We start from the raw sequence: 20,563 nt of genomic DNA, 5'->3' as shown, positions 1-20,563 counted from the left end.
ATTACTTGCTTTTTAACCACAAAGTGGGTGGCCCTTTGGTCAAAAGCCTTTCAACATTTACTAAAATAATCCTATGTCTTTTTATCCTTTGATTTACTAGAATGGTAGGTTATGCTGACGGAGTCCTTAATACTGAACCATCCTTGCATTCCAGAAAATTTAGTCAAGGTATAGGATCATTTTACTGTTGTTTAGATTGCAAGCTGAGTGTGGCTCCCAGTCTCTGAGGGTGGCCTCCTTTCCACAATGCAATGAGGTGAAAGCAAGGAGATTTGTTATGCTATGGACATTTCTGATACATGGGTCTGATCGTTTCAAAACCTGTCTGCAGGAAGGAAGAAGAGCAGCAACCTCCAGCCAGAAACAGGCAGACTCCTTGACCTTTATTCTGAACCTGTCAAATTTACCTGGTGCAGCCACATGAATAAATATTTTAAAAAGAAATATTCAGATCTGAAGGAAATGAAAACATTGCTCATCCAAATTTTGTGAGACCCAGCTAAGGCAGTGCTGTAGAAAGAATTCTGTGGCTTTAAAAAGGTCAGAAATTTATAAGGTTTACAAAGCTATGGTTTAAAGGTTCAAAACAGTAGATATAAGAATATTCTAAAATCTCAGTGAAATGGATTAATTCCTAGAAACATGCCAGATTTAGCTCAAGAAATAGAGCACTTGACCAGAGGGATAAATATGAAACAGAACGATAAAAGATTCACCTCCTTGGGGCCTACATAGTTCTGCTGTTTCCACCAAAAATTTGGAAGAACAATAATTCCTCTTTTATGCAGGTAGCTCCAGAAAACAGAGGCTCTCTGGGGCTTTGGAGGGTAGGGTGGTTGTATGTGGCTGAGCCCTCGCCACTTTCAAGGCCCAGGCCCCACGGACGCTGCACGTGGAGGTGAAGCATTTCCTTTACACGCCGGGTGAGGATTAAATAGTTAACCGAGCAAACCCTTGGGGTAGCGCCTGGCACCTGCTGGACGCCGCAGAGGCTTGGCCCTGGGGATGAAGGGTGCAGGCGCCAGGGGCTGCGTGGGCAGGGGCGGCATGACGTCACCGCAGTTCCGGTGGGTGAGCTGGCCGGAGGCTTTGTCAAAAGTGCCCAGCGGTGGGGCTGCGGATGGAGGTCGGTGGCACGCAGAGATGCCAGCCGTCCCTGGTGACCTGCTTTCCAACTGGGGGGCTGACGAAGGCTGGGGTTTGCCGGTGTGGACCGAGGGCCGCCAGTGACTTGGTCTCAGGGAGCTGAGCTGGAGAAACAGGGTGTGGGGACCGGGGGCGTGGGGGCGAGAGGATGGTGGGGGTCTCCCCCCAAGGCATGCCGGGAGGAGAGGCGGCAGGACCGCTGGCCGGCCGGTTGCATCATCCCCGCGCTGAGGGCTGTCTGCGATGCTCTGGCCAAATGCCAGGCGCGATCGAAAAACCCACCTGTTACACCTCGGAGTCCGTGTCCCCACACCCCTTACACCCCCCACGCCCCCTCCCCAAGCGAGGAGTCCACCCGAGTTTGTCTCTCTGCGTCGACGCGTTTGTGCTGCCGGAATCGCGGGTGGGGCAGGTGGGGATTTAGTGGTTTCACGCGAAAGGGCTCCGAGCTGGGGAGGGCCAGGCGCGCTGGGTACGCGGGCAAATGCAGGTGGGTGGTCGCGGGGACTCGGGGTTGCCCCGTGAGCTGGGGTTGCGCTAGAGGAGGGGGCGGTGCGTCCCGGCTGCGCTGCCGGGCCCCCACCTCCCCACCAGGGCACCGCCCGTCAGCAGTGATGTCACACCCAGGCCCCAGCCCCCTCCGGCCCCAGCCCCCTCCGGCCCCGCGGCGGCCGCGACGCCCGTCCCTCTCCCCGCGCGACAAACCAGCTGGCGGCTGGGGCTCGGGCGCCGCGCGCAGCCAACCAGCGCGGCGGGAGGGGCGCGGGGCGGGCCGGGCCGGGGGCCCGCAGCCGTCACGCGGTGCCGCCGTCAGAGCGCCCAGCGCAGCCGGGGAGCAGCAGCCGCTCTGCGCTCGCTCGGGACCCGCGCCCCTGCCGATGCTCATGCCGCGCCGCCGCCGCCAGTGACGCCGGAGAGGTAGGGCCGCGGCTCGCCGGGCCTCCGGGGCCGCATCCCGCACCTGCGTCCAGCGCTCCCCGGGTGGGGAGCTCGTGCCCGGAGCCCTTGGCGCGGCCCCTTCACTTCCCCCGACCCTCCCCCGTCCCTGCGGAGAACAATGGGGCAAATTCAGGGGTGTCCGCCTTTCTTGCGCAGCGAGGCACAGCCCTCTGGAGAGGCCCTTTGGTTGCGGCCCCGGCTGCAGGGGGACGCTGGTCTGGCGCAGGCGGGGTCGCTGCGGGGAGGACGCAGACAGCTGGCAGTATCTCGATAAACCCTCCCCGTTTCCGCTATCTTCCACTCGCCCGGGCTGGAGCCGACACCCGGGATGCAGCCCGGACTGGGGCTGCACCGGCGGGGGAGGGGAGGGATGGAGCAAAGAAGAGAAAGGCGGAAGGGGCACCTGGGAGGGGGCGCGGCTGGCGCGGCCCGGCCGGAGGGGAGGGTGTCCCCGGCGGCGGGGCGCAGGCAGGGGCCCTGGTCCCCGGGGTGGGGGAGGGCGGATGCTGGAGCCGAGAGCAAAACGGGGGGGCAGGCGGCGGGGGCTGCGGTGGGAGGGCTGGCTGCCGGCTTGGTGCGCGCCGCCGGGACTGCCCAGCGCCCAGCCCAGGTCGCGTCCTTCTCCCAAGAGACCCCTTCTCCCTTCCAGAAAGCCCCACGATTTGGGAGGGCCCGCCTGCGGACACGGCTTGCATCCACGCAGGCGGCGCCCCAGTAACAGGTGTGGCCCGGCGGCAGGAGGGGAGGGGGCTGCGGGGCCGCGACGTCTCGGCTGGAGGCGCTCTCTGGGCGCCGGGGCTCGGGTGACAGGGGCGCCGCCGCGCAGCCCCTTTGGCTTGTCCTTTAAGCCGCCTCCCGCCCTAGTTCTCTCGCAAACCCAGCAGGCATCTCTCGCGCTTGGGGAGGGGCCGGGACAGCATCCCGGCGGGAGGGAGGGTCCGTTGTCTGCCCGGCGCTGGGTGGGCGGGGGGACAGCGGGCCGCAGGGCGGGGAGGGGGAGGGAAGGACGGAATGCCGAGTCATGGGGCCCGCCGGGCGCGGGCGCGAAGCGCGCCCACGTTCCCGGGGATGGGGGCTCTCCCGCCTAGACCCGCGGACCCCGCCCCAGGCGGCCGCCCCTTCCGGGGATGTCAGCGTTGCTGGGGTAGAAGCCCGTTAGGGCAAAGGGCTGGCTGGCCCCGGCGGCTGCGGGGAGGCCCGTGCGCGCAGGGCCGTCTGCGTCCTAACCCCGGGGAGTCGGCGCGACGCCCCGCGCGCTTCTGCAGCACCGCCGCCTCCGCCCCCGCCCCGCCCCCAGCTCTCGGGCTGTAAGGGGGGCCTTTCCCGGAACGCGTGCCCATCCCCCTGAGCGAGCCGCTGGGGTCTGGAGTGGGGGCGGGGGCCGTACCTGCGGCGGCCATTTTGCAGGTGTGGTTGGCCACCCGCCCCTGCTGAGGCCGCGAGGCGCGGGGGTCGGGAGTGAGGCGGGGGCGGCGCCTGCAGCGTCTGCAGTGTAGGGTGGAGGATGCTGCGGGCCGGGTCAGGTCTCAGGTCTGCACTCGACTGCGGTCAAGGCTCAGGAACCTTCTGGGGCTGACCGTTGCCAGAGGCCACTGACTGGGAGCCGGAGAGGGAGTTTCCCGGGCTCTGAAGGCTGCTGAGAGGGCAGGGTCCCAGCCAAGGCGGGGACTCGGAGTTCATCCCGTGCTGGGCCTGGAGCTGAGGGTGGCGGAGGGCTGTCCGCGGGGTGTGGTCCACAGGGAGACAGAGCGTCCGGTGTGGAGTCAGAGTCCTGAGGAGGGCTTGCGGGTGCCCGCCACGGGCGCCGCCCCTCCTGCGTGTCCTCCCTTCCGCCCACCCCCGGTGGAGTGGCCCACAGACTGCCCTCCTGCGTCCTCCCGCGGGCCGGCCACACACAGCCAGGTGGAGGCTGGTGCCCAGCCAAGCTGGGAATCACACCGGGCAGAGGGGCCCCAGCCACCAACCTTGGTCCCCTTCAGCCCCTGGGTGTCACCGCTGCTGACCCAGGGCTGACCGCATCCTTTGGAAGCAGAGCTGGGAAGTGGGCCTTGCGGAGGTGGGATGGGCTTGGGGGAGGGACCAGGAATGGGGGACAGACTTGTGTGGGAGGTGGAGATGGGGGTGCCCAGCCTCAGGAGCAGGCCCCTTCAGCTCAAATAGGCCAGCCGAGGTGGGTGAGCAGGGAGCGGGTCCTGCTGTCAGGGGACCGGGAACCCCACCCTGGACCTTTAGGACTGACTGACCAGTCCTTCAGGCCTGAGAGCCTTCCCAGCCTGGAAGGGCCTGGGCCGCCTCCACTGGGAAGGAGAGCGGCTGGCTGGGGTCTCCCCGGGGCCCATCCCCAGGTGCTCCCTAGGGGGCTCTCCACTCACTATTCTTAGCCCAAAGGCCGGGCGCCCCACCCCCACCCGATGTGCCCCCTGCACCGTCTCCCCGCCCGCAACCAGGTGCCGCTCCAGGACCTCTGGGGGCCATGCCCTCCTCCAAGCTCTCCGCGCAGCTGAGGTGCCCAGGGACACGGGCAGGCCGCTGGGCCTGTCCCCTTCGCTGATGGGACCCTTCCCACCTGGCATCACCCGCAGATGCAGCCCAGGATGGGGGGCGGCGAGATGGCAGATGGGGTGGCTGGCAGGCGCGTGCTTCCTGCTCCACCTGCTCTAGCAGGTTTGCGTTTTAACTCCGGAGCACCGCCAGGACCCTGGCTTCTGGTCCAGGGTTGACCCCAGGCTCCCCCAGCACCCCCGGCCTAGAGCCTCAGGGCCTCGGTGAAGGGGTCGCCGTGTTGGGGACATTGGAGGGGGGAGGGCACACTCAAGGTCAGCGGTCAGCGGAGACTGAGCCTCCTGAGCCCTCTGCGTTTTCCCCAGCCCCGCTGCGGGCTTTGGCTTCCCCGACCCACACCACCCGAGCTGGCTCCCCACCCTTGCCGGGCCCCCTGGCAGCCTCGTAGGTGCCACCGGACGGAGCGGGACACACCGTCCGCTCCTCTCTATCCCTGGGATTTACTCTCCTAATCCCGGCTCAGCTCTGGGCCAAGCCCCGCCCCGCCCCGCAGCCTCACGCCCCGCCCCGCCCCGCAGCCTCACGCCCCGCCCCCACAGGGCGCCGGTGGGCGGGGCGGCACCCCTGCTGCTCCACGCCTGTCAGGGCTCCTGGGGGTCTGGGGGGGAAGAGGGGCCGGACGCCAGGCTGCCTCTTCTCACTCGTCACTCCGCTCTCCATCGCTCTTGGGCAGACTGGAGGGCTACCCGGAGACAGACTCACAGTCAGTTTCACACGGTCACACACACACACTCTCTCTTCCACACACACACTCTCACACTCACATTCTCTCACACAAACACCCCCTCACACATATACTCAGACATACACACAGTCTCACACTCACACACACACACACACATACTTTCTTCCACACACACACCCGGAGACACACTCACAGTCATTTTCACACGGTCACACACACACACTCTCTCTTCCACACACTCACACCCACATTCTCTCTCACACAAACACCCCCTCACATATACACACCCCCTCACACACACACACTCTCTTCCACACTCACATTCTCTCACACATACACAGTCACATACACACACACTCCCCCACACATACATTCTCTCTGACAGAAACACCCCCTCATACGTACATATTCACACACACACTCACACACCCCCCTCACACACACTCTGACACAAACCCTTCACACATACACACTTGTGTGCCCACACACACACACCCTCTCTTACACACACTCTGACACACACCCCCACTCACACACATACTCTGGCACACACACCTCACACTCACACTCTCTCTCACACACTCATACATACAAACCCTCTCACACACACACACTCACACACACACACACACTTACACGCATCCTCACACACACTCGCACACACGCAGACTGTAGTCCTTACCCAACTTGTGCCTCCCTGGTCCTCTTTCTCTCCAGGAGCCTCCACACCCACACCGGCTCCCCCCACTGCCCCGTTCCTGGGCTCCAGCCCCCTAAAGCCTGTGGTAAGCACCAGGAGGGCCACCCCAGCCCCTGTGAGTAGGTCACATGGACCAGGGAGGAGGACGTGAGCACGGGTGGGGTGCGGACTGCACCCCCGCGTGCCCCCTCGTCCTGTGCTCCCAAAGCCCAGACGGGCAGGCAGCGTGGCCCCCATTTTTCAGATTTGGAGGCTGAGGCTCCTGGGAAGGCCGGTGACCTGTCACAGAGGACCTGGGACACCACCCCATCTGCCTCTGACTCCAAAGACGGGGCTCTTTTAGTGCCACCTGCCCCAAGCCAGTGCGGTGCCAGCACGGAGCCTCACCAGCAGCTGGGCCAGGTGCTGCAGCCAGAGGATCCATTTCCTATGGGCCCAGGGCAGCGGCCACCGCTCTGTGGGTGGTGGGGGTGGTCTGTGTGTCTCCCCTTCGGGCCAGCCTGAGGTCCTGAGACGCTGCTCCAGGATGGGGGGGTGGGGCGTCACCTAGGCCCAGCCCCCTGCAGCCCCCCGCCCCGCCCAGCCCTTGTCCTGTCCTGGGAGGGGGTGATGATGCACAGGGTGTCAGGAGTCCTGTGCCCTCCTCCAGTCCCAGCCCTGCCAGTAACGCTCAGGGGGCCTCAGCTCCCTTCTCCATCTGTCATTAGCTCAAGCCAGGAGGGTGAGGGGCAGGGCTTGACCATTGAGGCCCAAGATCTGTGGGTCAGTGGGGGCCATGCTTCTGAGGGGCCGTTGGGCTGGAGCACAGGGTTTCTCAGCAGCTCATGTCACTGGTCCTCATGTCCACCTGCTTCTGGGGCCAGGGCTGTACCCTGGCCAAGGCCCTGCTGCCCAGGAGGGCGGCAGCTCCAGGCTGAGTGGTGATGTGGGGCCAGGCCCACATCAGGGCAGAGCTCAGCTCTCCCTAGTTACTGAATGCATTTCCTTTGTCCTCTCCCTTCCCCAGCTTCTCAGTCACTCCCTTTCTTCTGCTGAGTGCCCTCTTTCCTGGCATCCTCGCCCCGGAAACCGCCTCCTTCCTGCTGTTCTCTGCATCCCCTGGGCTGGAGTCTCTATTTGATGGGCCCCAGAGTGGCTGCTTTCTTGGCTTCCTGTATTGCTTTTGCTGGAGCACATCCTTGTGTGACTTCCTGAAAAGGGTGGTGAGTCCTTGGCTGCCTGAGAGCGTCTTCGCTCTGTCCTCACACTGGGTTGCTGCTCCATCTGGGGCCCTTCTTGTCAGTAACTCATGCTTTGTCATCGTCACCTGCATCCAGTCACTCAAGAGAAGTCTTTGTCAGCAACTTGACTTCCCTCCCTGCATCTCTTTGCATCCTCTCTTCATCTGTGGATTCCTGACCAGCCACGTGGATGGGTTCGGTGTGGGTTTTTGTGTTTATTGGTGTTCAGTGGGGCCTTTCAGTGGAAGACAGGCTTTATTCTTCTGTCTGTTCACATTTCTCCCCTTTCATTTTTTCTGTTTTCTTCCTTGGATTCATGCATTGGTCTTCGGTGTTCTGGTCTTTTCTCGCATTCTGTCTCTGTGTTTTATGTCCTATTTTCTGGACAGTTTTTGGACTTCATTTTGGAGTTCTCTGGGGGAATTTTGTGTTTCAGCATTTACAGTGTTTATCACTAACAGCACGATCTTCCTTGTCTCTGTGTGCTCCCATTTCATAGCAACCTATTCTTGTTTTGAAAATGCAGTGTCTTCTCAAAACATTATGAGTAAGTTTAGAGAGGTTTTTTGTTTGTTTAGTTGTTTTCTCTTTCTCACAGGGCCTATTTTCTGCTGGTTTATTTTATGCTGAAGCTGTTATTCCCCTCATGCATGTGAAAGGCCTTGGTCCATTCATGTTAGGGGCCCTGTTGGGGAGTGGATGTGTCTGACCGTCTTGCGGGGGGAATGGGGGTGCCGCTAGCAGGTTTGCTTTAGGTGAAGGGGAGGCAGCTGCGAGCCAGGCTGTGCCCCCAGTGCCAGAATCTGGAGGGCTGCACCCCCACAGAGGGCCTCGTGCTTCCTGGGTGTTTGCTCCTGTTTCTGCAGAGGAGAGCCCGCCACTGTTGCCCCAGGTGTTGGCGGCCAGGGCTTCTGTGGGTGGGGGCAGGGAGGGGGGTGAGGGTCTCCCCACTGCTGTGCCACAGAGGCCCACACCCCTAATCCTCATGGGGAGAGAAGAGGGGCTTGTCCTAGCAGCCCTGCAGATGGGCCCACAGAGGCGGGCAGGGCTCCGTCCCCAGCGCTGACATGCTGGGGCTTCACGCCGAGGCCTCAGCATCAGTTGGTTGGATGCCTGACCTGGGGCGTCCCCACCACCCTGAATTTGGTGTCAGCATTCTCGGAGCTCCGTTGTTTCCCCTGCTCTCAGCAGTGTACCAGGGCGTGAGGCTCTGTGGGCTGACCTCTCTGTGCACATTTGTCTGCTCCCCTCTGAATCGAGTTGTCGGACTCCCCAGCACACTTCATCCACTTTCACGTCTGGACAGCGCTCCTGTGTGACTGAGCGGTCTCTGCCCGGGGACAGTTAGGGGTCTCTGTTCCCTCCCTCCCGCCTCCTGGGCTCGTGCACAATATCTCCAGTTGTGCAGCTGCTGGCCATAGGGTCTGCAGCCTGACTAGAAATCGCCTTGTTGTTCTGAAAGTGGTTGAACCAACAAACTTTTCCCCCATGATCCCTAACTTCCTATTGTTCTATCCTCACAACAGTTGGGGTTGCAGACGTTTTAATGTTGACCTGATAGGTGTGGTTTTAAGCAACACTTTCTTACTTACTGTTGTGGCTGAGTATCTTGTCCTGTAAGGCAAGATAAGTATCTTGCCTGTTCATATCTTTTTGCCCATTTTTTCCTTTTGTGTCTCTTTTCTTTGACTTTGTTCTCTGCATGTTCTGCTCGTGAGTCCTTGTTGATCGTGTGGCTGGGTGGGTGGACTTCTCCTCTCCTTTTAATGGTATCTTGATGCCTGGACTTTTCCTTTTGGCATCTTCCGTGGGCTTAGAGATCCTTCTTAAAGGCGAGCAGGGAGAGAACGCTTTTCGTTTTCTTCCGAAACTGTATTATTCACATTTAGATCTTCAGTCCACGTGGAATCTGTTCGGGTATAAAAGGGGATCTCATTGTGTGTTTTTCCGTATGACTGGCCAGTTGTCTTAGTCTGTCCAGGCTGTGATAACAGAACAGCAGCACAGACTGGGGGCTTACAAACCTCAGAATCTACTTGCTCACAGTTCTGAGGCTGGGAGTCTAGGATCAGGGCACCAGCGCAGTCAGGGTGCAGCCTGGCCAGGTTCTGGGGAGAGCCCTCTTCTGGGCTGCAGATGGCTGACTCTGTCTTCACAGGGCTGAGAGCAGAGACAGGAAGCAAGTCCCCTTGGAACTTTCTAAGGTCACAAGGTTCCCAAGTACCCCTCCTCCTAACGCTGTCACCCTGGAGGGTAGGGTTTCGACACAGGACTTTTGAGGGACACAGGCATTCAGTCCATGACACCAGTTTTCTCGGCGCCCCTTTCTCTTCTCATCAGCCTGCAAAGCCTCCTTTATCTGATGTTAGAAGGCTGTGCGTGCAGGTCTGTTTCTGGTGTCCCTTCTGTTACAGTTGTGGTAACTTACTTGTCCCAACCACCTTGTGTTAATTACTTCAGTTTTATATTAAGTCTTGTTATCAGTGGGACCTGTTGCTCTCTACCTTCTGCGTTTCTTCAAGCTTGTTATTGGTATTTGTAGTATCTTACTATTTAGAAATTCTTAGAAGCAATCTGTCCAGTTTCACACATAAACAAAAACTCACCTGATTTTGTTCGAAGTTACATCTGAATGTTTTGATTCATTTGGTGAAAAGAACACATTTTTAAGATACTGAAATTTCTTTTTTATGAACAGATTATAGTTCTTCACTTTTTTAGAATTTCTGTACTATATGATGTATCCTTTGTTACATTTATTCCCATAAACGTACTTTGTACTTTTGGTTTTTCTTTAAATGGTACCTTAAAAAATACTTTTTAAACTCTTTGTCTCTAGTGCATACCAACATGATTGGTTCCTAGCAATTTTGCTGACCCTCCCCACTAATTCAAATAATTTTTCTATGGATCCTCTTGATTTCTGTGTAGATAAGCAGATGGTCTGCATATAATGACAGTTTGTTTTATTCTGTTCTAGCCCATCTTTTGCCACTGTTATTCTGTCTTCCTGCCTTATCACTCTGGCAAGAACCTCTGCTACAATGTTAAACAAAAGTGGTGATAGTAGGTATCCTGAACTTGTTCCTGAATTTAAAGAAAATGTCCCCAATATTTCAGGGTTAAGTATGGTATTTGGGTAGATTTTTAGTAGATATGTATTATGAGATTGGCTTCCCCAGTGGCTCAGTGGTAAAGAACCCACTTGCCAATACAGGAGACCCAAGTTCAATCCCTGGGTCAGGAAGATCCCCTGGAGGAGGGCATGTCAACCCACTCCAGTATTCTTGCCTGGAGAATCCCTTGGACAGAGGAGCCTGGTGGGCTACAGTCCATGGGGTCGCATAGTCAAACACAACTGAAGCGACTTAGCACTCACGCGTTATAGAATTAAAGTTTTCTTTTATCCTCACACTGCCAAGAGTTTTATCATAAATGGGTTTTGAAAATTATTGAGTGCTTCTTCAGTATCTATGGAGAACTTCACTTGACCTATTTTTCCTTTTAAGCTGACATGTGGTGAATTTTATTAATAGCTATCCTAATGTTAAGCCATTATAGCACCATACTGGTATTCCTGAAATAAACCTATCACATTATCCTTTTTATTTTCTGTTTGACTTTCTTGCTAGATTTTGAACTTTTGTATCTTATGTTCATCAGGGACATTGGTCTAAATCTTAATTTCTCAAATTTTCTTTATCTGATTTGATACCAAGGTCATTTTAGCTTCAGTGAATGAGTTTGAGATATAATCTTTCTCCTTCTGTTTCCCTCTTTTTTTCTTATTCTCTTACATAGTTTGTATAAGATTGGAAATATCTGGGTTTTTTGCTATGTATGGGAGAACTCCCTTATAAAAGTATCTGAGTCTTCTGATATTCTTTTGGTGGTTAGAATTTTAAATTATTGAATCTGTTTCTTTAATGGTTACAGGAAAATTCAAATTCCTACTGAATTTTTCTCCTAGTTATAGATCATCTTCTCCTGCATCTTGGTGTGTGTAGTCATCTCCTGCAACTTGGCACATGTGTACTCATTTTTAAAATTGAATTTGAGCCATTTCTACATTGTGGAGCGTCTGAGTTATGCTTTCTTCTATGAAGAATGTTGGCTTTGTTTTGTTAGGCAGTTAAATTGTTTGAAGACTTATTTGATCCTTCAAGGCCTGATTTTCAGCTTTTCTAGAATTACTTTAGGGTAGATGTCACTCCAGGGATAGTTAAGCCCACAATAAACTTGATTTATTTGGGGTCTACTGAGTGGCTGGGAATCTGGGATGGCGGGATCAAAAGAATTGTATTCTGACTGGTGGAAGCACAGATGTCTGCTGACTTTGAGCTTTGGGAATTATTCAGTCTTCTTTCCCTGGACCACATGGGCATGGACTAAGTTGTCTACAAGTTTCCCTTGTGGCTCAGTGGTAATAAATCTGCCTGCCAATGCAGGAGATGTAGGTTCAATCCCTGGGTTGGAAAGATCCCCTGGAGAAGGAAATGGCAACCCTTTCCTGGGAAATCCCATGGACAGAGCAGCCTGGCAGGCTACGGTCCATGGGTCGCAAAGAGTCATGAGCGACTCAGCAAAGGCCTGAGCAACTAAACAAGGACAGTAGTAAGACAAGTGAATCCCTAGTGGATTTCTGGAGGTCTGTTACCAAGTAATGCTTTCCTTTCCAGACTCTGAGCCACCCATTCCAGCTGCTGCCACCTACCCAAACTCTGACCTTCATCTCCTCAACTCATCAAAGTTGCCGAGCTGTTCAAGTGCCCCCTGCCAGTGCCTGAGGTCTGTAAATTGCCTCTGGGCAGATCTGGCAATGGTAGGGCTCATCCCCATGTGTTTCCATGCTCTCGGTGCCCTCCTGCCACGTCTAAAAACAGTTATTTGCATCTGCTTTGTCCAGTTTGCTAGTCGTTTACAGTGGGAGGTTGAGCATGCTCCTGATAACTCCTTCATGGCTGGGTGTGGAAGTGCTGTCAGTTTTGCTGGTAGTATCTTCATGATCATTTACGACTGAGTTTATTTGTAACTCTGCAGTGGTTTTATCTTTTGTGTGTTGGTTATTTGGATGTTGGGACTTCCCTGGTGGTTCACTGGCTAAGACTTGACACTTCCACTGCAGGAGGCGTGGGTTTGACTCCTGGTCAGTAAACTAAGATCGGGGATGTCTTGTGTCATGGCCAGAAACATATTTTAAAAAGAAGTTTATTTTTTAAAATTTCTAAACATATGGATTTTTAATGATCGTTCATTGATTTTTTTATTTACTTGTATTCAAATTACGTGATCCATTTGGTACAGTCTGCATGGTAAAATATTGTAAATGTTCCCTATGTTTTAGAAAAGAATGTGTTTCTCTAATTTTTGAGGGCAAGATAGAGCACATGTGTTCATTAGTTCATGATTGTTATGTTGTTCAAATCGTCTCCATCCTTGTTAATTATGTGTCTGCTTGGTCTGTCAGTTAGTGAGAGGTACATTAAACCTCCTGCCATGATGAATTAATGAATTCATGTGGCATGGCCCCTAACCTTGGTTTTCTGGTTTCATCATTTTGTCTCTTTGGGACCATTCTGGGTAATTTTTTTCCTGACATTTTCCAGTTCATTAATTCCCTGTTCAGCTCCATTTAATTTGCTGATTAATGTCAGCTAAACTTTAAAATTTAAAGGACTATATTTTTTAAAGTTCTGCATGGTTTGCCCCCATATTTTACTGCATTCTTTTCCATTCCTGCTTGTTTCTGTTGATTTAAGTGCACTCATTTTGTAATCCGAATCTGACAACTGCAGCATCTGAGGTTCTTGAGGATCTAATTCCGGTTTTCTTTACATTTTCCCCCTGACTCCCATGGTGAGTTTCATCTCGGGTGTTGGGTAGTGTGTCACCATGAGCACGCATGTAACTGATCTTCATCTCTGGGAATATTGGGGAGCCTAGGCGAGGAAGCTCTTCTCAAGGGGGTTTGTGTCTGCTTTTGTGAGATACTTTGGGTGCAAACACCTGAGGCTACTCTGAGCTAATGTCTCAACCTTGGGCTTCCCTGATCACATGGGCTTTGTGAATTTTAGACCCAAACCTGTGTGAGGTCAGGTCTGTGGCCTCAGATTCTCAGAAGCACTGGCTTTCTCACCACAAGGAGCTGAGGGCTGTTCAGACCAGTTCCCATGTCCCTTTGATGGCCAGTGGCTTTTCTCCACTTCCAGAGGATCCAGATTTTTGTGACACTTGGTTCCACTTCTGACTGCCTGTCTTTGAGGTCACGCCTCCCATCCCCCACTCAGCAGGTGAAACCCACTTCTCTGCATTTCTGGTGTAGTTTCCTCCTGGGTGGGCTGGTGGAATGGGCTCCCCACTTTCGTTTCAGCTCCTTTCCTTTTTTTCCTTTTCCAGAATTCCCTTCTTTTATTCTGATGTTTGTTATATATCCCAAATTTCATGGTGAGTTCTAATGGGAGGATATCTCATCCATTGTACTGCCAGAAATGGAAGTCTTTCATTCACCTTTTCCCCCATCAGTTTTGAAATAATAATCTTAATGAGCAAAACAGATTTTTGTTTTTATGCCCACGGCACTTCAACTGAGGTGAGCTAGCTTTCTGTCTCTCCCACTTTCCCTGAATCACTTGATAATTATTTTAAAAATAATTTTTAGGTTAAATATGAACATCATTTAGAAGAGTCAAATATAGCAACAAGATTCATTTAGAAAATCAGCAGTTTTCACTCTATGCCCAACCACTTTCAACTCCTTTTAGCTGTTTTGTTGTTACTATTGTTATTTAGCTCTGTATTGCTAAATAGTGTTCTTATTCTGCTCATTTTTGGCCTGTTTTAGAAGTTACATAAATAGAATTTAGTGTTTGGTTTGTCATTTCTAATTTATCTTCTCTCCCTCCTGAAATGCCAGTGAAATAACTATTGTTGTTCAGTCAATAAGTCGTGTCTGACTCTTTGTGACCCCATGGACTGCAGCACGCAAGGCTCCCCCGTCCTCCACCATCTCCTGAGTTTGCCCAGCTTCATGTCCATCGAGTTGTTGATGCAATCTAACCATCTCATCCTCTGCCACCCGCTTCCCCTTTTGCCTTCAATCTTTCCCAGCATCAGAGTCTTTCCCGATGAGTCAGTTCCTCTCATCAAGTGCTGAAACATTGGAGCTTTAGCTTCAGCATCAGTCCTTCCAATGAATATTCAAGGTTGATTTCTTCTAGGATTGATTGGTTTGATCTCCTTGCAGTCCAAGGGACTCTCAAGGGTCTTCTTCAGCACCACAATTCAAAAGCATCAATTCTTCGGTGCTCAGGCTTCTTTATGGTTGGTTCAGTTCTCACATCTGTACATGATTACTGGAAAAAAATACATAGCTTTGGCTACATGGAACTTTGTCAGCAAAGGGATGTCTTTGCTTTTTAATAGGCCGTCTAGAGGTAAACTAGGAAGAACTATGGAAGGAGGTTAGCAACATTGTATAGGAGGCAGTGACCAAAACAGTCCCAAAGAAAAAGAAATGTAACAATGCAAAATGTTATCTGAGGAGGCCTTACAAATAGTTGAGAAAAGAAGAGAAGCAAATGCAAAGGAGAAAAGAGAAAGATATACCCAACTGAATGCAGAGTTCCAGAGAATAGCAAGGAAAGATAAGAAAGCCATCTTAAGTGAACAGTGCAAAAAATTTTAAAAAAAAAAAAATAGAGGAAAACAATAGAATGGGAAAAACTAGAGACCTTTTCAAGAAAATTGGAAATACCAAGGGAAGATTTCATGTAAAGACAGGCACAATGAAGGACAGAAATGGCAAAGACCTAACAGAAGCAGAAGAGATTAAGAAGAGGTGGCAAGAATACACAGAAGAACTGTACAAAAAAGATCTTAATAACCTGAATAACCACGATGGTGTGGTCACTCACCTAGAGTCAGACATCCTAGAGTGTGAGTCAAGTGGGCCTTAGGAAGCATTAGTACAAACAAAGCTAGGGAGGTGATGGAACTCCAGCTGAGCTATTTCAAATCCTAAAACATGATGCTGTGAAAGTGCTGCACTCAGAATGCCAGCATATTTGGAAAACTCGGCAGTGGCCACAGGACTGGAAAAGGTCAGTTTTCATTCCAATCCCAAAAAAAGGCAATGCCAAAGAATATTCAAATTACTGTACAATTGTGCTCATTTCAATGCTAGCAAGGTAATGCTCAAAATCCTTCAAGCTAGGCTTCAACAGTTCTTGAACTGAGAACTTCCAGATGTACAAGCTGGATTTAGAAAAGGCAGAGGAAATAGAGATCAAATGAACAACATCTGATGGTTCATAGAAAAAGCAAGGGAATTTTAGGAAAACGTCTATTTCTGTTTTATTGACTACACTAAAGCCTTTGACTGTGTGGATCACAACAAATTGCAAAATTCTTAAAGAGTTGGGAATACCAGACCACCTTACCTGCCTCCTGAGAAACCTGTATGCAGGTCAAGAAGCAGCAATTAGAACCCACCATGGAACAACGGACTGGTTCTCAATTGGGAAAGGAGTACATCAAGGATGTATATTGTCACCTTGCTTATTTAATTTCTATGCAGACTACAGCACAGGAAATGCCAGGCTGAATGAATCACAAACTGAAATCAAGATTGCCAGGAGAAACATCAACAACTTCAGATATGCAGATGACACTACCCTTATGGCAGAAAGTGAAGAGGAACTAAAGAGCCTCTTGGTGAGGCTGGAAGAGGAGAGTGAAAAAGCTGGCTTAAAACTCAACATTCAATAAACTAAGATCATGGCATCCAGTCCCATCATTTAATAGCAAATAGATGGAGAAAGCATGGAAACAGTGACAGATTTTATTCTCTTGGCTCCAAAACCACTGAGGATGGTGACTGCAGCCATGAAATAAAAAGAAGCTTGCTCCTTGAAAGAAAAGCTATGACCAACTTAGACAGCATATTAAAAAGTAGAGACCAAAAAAAAAAAAAAAAAAAAGTGGAGATATTACTTTGCTGACAAAGGTCCATCTAGTCAAAACTATGGTTTTTCCAGTAGTCATGTATGGGTGTGAGAGCTGGACCATAAAGAAGGTTGAGTGCTGAAGAATTGATGCTTCCTAATCGTGGTGCTGGACAAGACTCTTGAGAGTCCCTTGGACAGCAAAGAGATCAAACCAGTCAATCCTAAAGGAAATCAAACCTGAATATTCATTGGAAGGCTTGTTGCTGACGCTGAAGCTCCAATACTCTGGCCACCTGATGTGAAGAAATGACTCATTGGAAAAGACCCTGATGCTGGGAAAGATTGAAGGCAGGAGGAGAAGGGGACGACAGAGGATGAGATGGTTGGATGGCATCACCAACTGAATGGACGTGAGTTTGAGCAAGCCCTGGAAAGCGGTGGAGGACAGGGAAGCCTGGTGCACGGCAGTCCACGGGCCTCGTGGAGTTGGACACAGGCTAGCAACTGAACAACAGCAACAGCCCCAGCTGTGTTTGTGCCCTGCTTTTACAGACTCTGCCGTCTAGGGTTTTCAGATCAGGTCCCGGCGTGGTTGCTGAGGCCCCTTCTCCCAGGGGACCTGAACTCTGACCTCTGTCTCCTTGGCACCTGAGACCATGGGAGAATTCTCTTTGATTTCCAGAGGCTTTCTGTCTGAGTTTCAAACTTCCGCCCTTCCTGCCTTTGGAGTTTGGCAAATGTCTTAAGGGGAGGACTGACTATTTGTTCCATTTAAGTCTCTGCTTCTTTCTCCTGGGATCTTGGCCTCTTAAGTGTTGTTTTTCTCAACCAAAAAGCTCTGCAGGTTCTCCATCCCTCAGCAACGGCTCTCTGCGTGGGAAGACTCTGGACTCCCAGCCTCGTGCCTGTGACCGGAATGCAAAGCACTGGGGGAGAATGTGCTGGGGAAGTCGTCCCCTGCCTCAGAGCAGCCCCATCCCTGGAATCTCCGCCCGCCAGTCCTCATGGCTTCCATAGCTCTTAGATTCCTTCAAGCAGATTTAAAAACCTTGTGCAGCTCCTCCCATTGTGAACGCCGGGATGGGCGAGGGGAGGAGGGAACAAGCGTCTTCCGCCAGCGCCAGCGTTCCCCCACCTGGACGCACAAGCCCTCCTTTGTTTTTCCTGTTTGGTATCAGTGCACGGTCTCCCCCCAGGGCCATGAGCAGAGTCTCCTGTGTGTTCTTGTAAATGCTTTCCCAGACTAAGATCTAGCTCTTCTGTCTTTAGCCAGTTGTCCAATACCAAGCTTATCCCATCCTGCAACACTGCTTTATCACCGCTGGGTCTGGGTTTGTCTGTTTGTGTGTGTCTGTGGCCCAGCTTCATGTTTTCCACTTTCCTCTGTTCTCACATCACCACTAGACTTTGGGAGCTACTGCAGCTTTAGAGTAAATACAATAGTTGGTAGGGTGTGCTCCCCTCTTTCTTCTTCTTTTTCAAAAACTCTCTTCCAAACTCTTGCCAAATTTCACTGAAAATCCTGTTGGGCTATCTTGCTTATTGGAATTGCACTGAATGAATATAGCTAAATCTGGGAGAATTGAACATTTTGCAATGTCAAATTGAACATCTTTCATAACTATTTTCTTTGTTTCTAATTATCACCTGTTTCAGGACTTGGGATGACGTATTCACAGGACCCAGCCTTTACGTTTAAGGCACGGGGCCTGTTGCTGAAGGTATATTAGAATCCTCATCCTAGTTTGCATTCTCACTAGGAATTCAACACATTGTTCTACTCTTCCCACTCCAGCCAGAATGTCCTAAGACTTTTCTCAGTTTCAAAAGTGCAAAGATTTTCCCGCATAAGGCAACATGCATTCTCAGAGAGATACGCCCTCCAGTCCATGCTGGATGGCCATTCATGGACGTAAGAAGGTGAAAGAGTGTTGAAAACACATCTGTGGTGTGTGGATGGAGGCGCGCAGGTGGCTGGAAGGGGCTGCGGGGTGGAGCTGCCGTGGGTCCAGTCCTGAATTTGGCCCCCACCGCCTGGGCTTTCGCTCGTGTCCTGAGCTTTTGGCCTTGGTTGTTGGCCGGCCTGGTACTTTCTCGTCTCCCTGTAGCCCTGGATGAGCTTTGTCTCCTGAGAGGACAGTCCTGCTCCTGTCCAGCCTTTTCTGGGGAGTCCTGGGGCACTGAGGAGCTGGCCCTGGGAGTTTGCAGGATTGACCCCAGCCCTGCCCATGCCCTCCCCTGTCTGTAGAGAGAGGGGCACCTGGGTCTCTGCAGCCCCTCCTGCCCTTGGTCCTGGGTCTATGCACAGAGGCAAGCCCCCCATCCTGGAAGGGGGTCTTTTGGTCAGACCGTGCAGAGGGTGGTGATTACAGGGGAGGCTGAAGCAGATCTTTTCAGAAGTGGAGGTGTCATGGACCCTCAGTGTAGGAGGGTCTCAAAGAGACCCCAGGCCTCTGCTCTACTTGGATGCCTCTGGTGACAGGAGGCTCAGGACTTAACGGGCATCGAGTTCATTTCAGACAGTAGTAGCGGAGCCCCAGCAACTGAACGACTGAACAACAATGATGAGGAGGAGCCCCCAGAACTCTGGGCTACCTGTTTCCTGGAGCTCCTGGCCGTTGCCGTGACCAGCAGCTCACTGTCCCTAGCCTGCCCCCTCCCCTTTCCCGGAAGCCCCTCCTCAACCCTGATTCTCCATGGGGGAGCAGCAATAGCATCGGCCACTGCCCTGCAGCCCCAGTAGAAGGAAAAGCTTCTACTTACTAGAAATTTTTACCAGCTTTCTATTTCATTCCTTCCATATGCTGGGCCTTGTGCTAAGTGATTTATCTACATTTTGTTTTAATAATGCATGAAAAATCATGCAAGGTAACTAGATATTACTCCTTTTTTTTTTCCCACTAGGGAAGCTGTTCCCCATTTGGCCTATTCCTAGTAACTTGGCCACGGCCTCTCCCTGCAGCCCTGGGGAAGTCACTCTCCCTGGAGGTCTGGGACCCCAGAGCAGAATCACTTCAGCGTCAACCTCCTCAACCCGGTCATGGTGCAGATGGGTCAGCTGAGGCCCAGGGGCTGAGTCACACAGCTGAGATAAAGGCAGGACTGGGACTGGCCCCGCCCCCAGGCCTGCACCAAATTGCTGTGAAGTGATTCCACCCTGGGCGTGGCCTCAGGACTCAACCCTGGATCTACCCGAGTTAGGACAGGCGGCATTGTGCAGACGTCTGTCCTATTGGTTAGGGCAGTCTATCCCACCCTTTTGGTTGGCTGAGTAAATTGCCCCCTTTTCTACAGGCTTGGAGACCACACCAAGTCGTGGCCGCCAGCGGGAGCCCAGGGGAGGGTGTACATGGACACCCTGCTGTGAATGCCCTTGGCATGTTGGTGACTTAAAGGTCCGGCCACATGGGGGTTGTGTTTTCACTTTCAGAGAGCCCAGCTGGTCACTGCCCCTGTTGCAGGTGAGGACGCGTGTGCTGGTTCTCATGAGAGCTGGTGGCTGGACTCGGGCTCCGGGGAGGAGTCACAGGGAGGCTCCCGGCTGGGCTGAGCCCCCTAGGACCCGCCCCCTGTGGTCCTGATGTCCCGGGGCTGCCTGACCCTCTTCCTTCTGTGCTGCCAAGGCTGCTGGGGGCAGCTCCTGGCACTGGCCTCCCTCAGGGGCTCCCAGCACGGGGGTACTGTCGGGGCTTGAGGAGGAGGAGGACATGAAACAGCTCTGCAGAGGCCGAGGCTCGGGGCACACTTGGTTCCCGTGGATTTTGCCTTTCTGCTAGGTGGGGCTGAGACTCTGCGTGCCCAGTGTCACGGGCTGGCCCTGTGCCAGTGACTGGGCTGCTGTCCACAGGGACACTCGGCCCCATGTGCTGCCGCTTTGGAACCGGGGGTGACACCTCACCACACCTCGCACCGCCTGGCCTTTCAGGGCCCCGGGCCGCTCCCCCTGGACATACTCCACCCTGACCGTGGCCCGTGGGGGAGTGGGCCACAGCCCGCTGTACTGGACAGAGCTCACTTGTCCTTGCTGGGTCTCCAGGGCCCCCTGGGACGGGGAGGGACAGGAGAAAGCAGGTGCCCTATGCCCCTCCTGGGAGTCCGGGGGCCACCCTCCGAAATGGGAAGGATGGGGCATCAGGTGGGCCCCTCTGCCACATAGAGGCCTTGCTTCTGCCTGAGTCCCCACCTCTTCAGCCTGGAAACCAAGCCCCTCTTGCCTGCCCTCATCTGAGTGTCGAGTGCTGCTCCATCCACTCACCTCCTGTCTGAGGGCTTCCAGCCCAGGGAGGTCAGTCCTGTCGAGCTGGCACAGACCTAGCTCGGAGGCTGTCCGGGGCCCGAGTCCCCAGCAGGACTGCCTGCTCCGTGT

At 53.1% G+C, this 20,563-nt stretch overlaps 1 protein-coding gene across 3 annotated transcripts in view; it reads left to right on the top strand.

Moving 5' to 3' along the window:
• The first annotated feature begins 1,968 nt into the window (after window positions 1-1,968).
• The window catches only part of KIF1A (kinesin family member 1A), an 85,908-nt gene continuing 67,313 nt past the window's right edge, over window positions 1,969-20,563 (top strand). For all 3 annotated transcript variants that reach the window (XM_061122657.1, XM_061122656.1, XM_061122655.1), the window contains exon 1: window positions 1,969-2,064. The gene's annotated coding sequence lies outside the window, so the exon portion shown is untranslated. The remainder of the gene's footprint in view (window positions 2,065-20,563) is intronic.

The sequence above is a fragment of the Dama dama genome, chromosome 20 (assembly GCF_033118175.1).
Source record: "Dama dama isolate Ldn47 chromosome 20, ASM3311817v1, whole genome shotgun sequence".
NCBI classification, from domain to species: Eukaryota; Metazoa; Chordata; class Mammalia; order Artiodactyla; family Cervidae; genus Dama; species Dama dama.
Note: the sequence above shows the minus strand (reverse complement) of the source record. Positions and strands in the feature narration are given on the sequence as shown.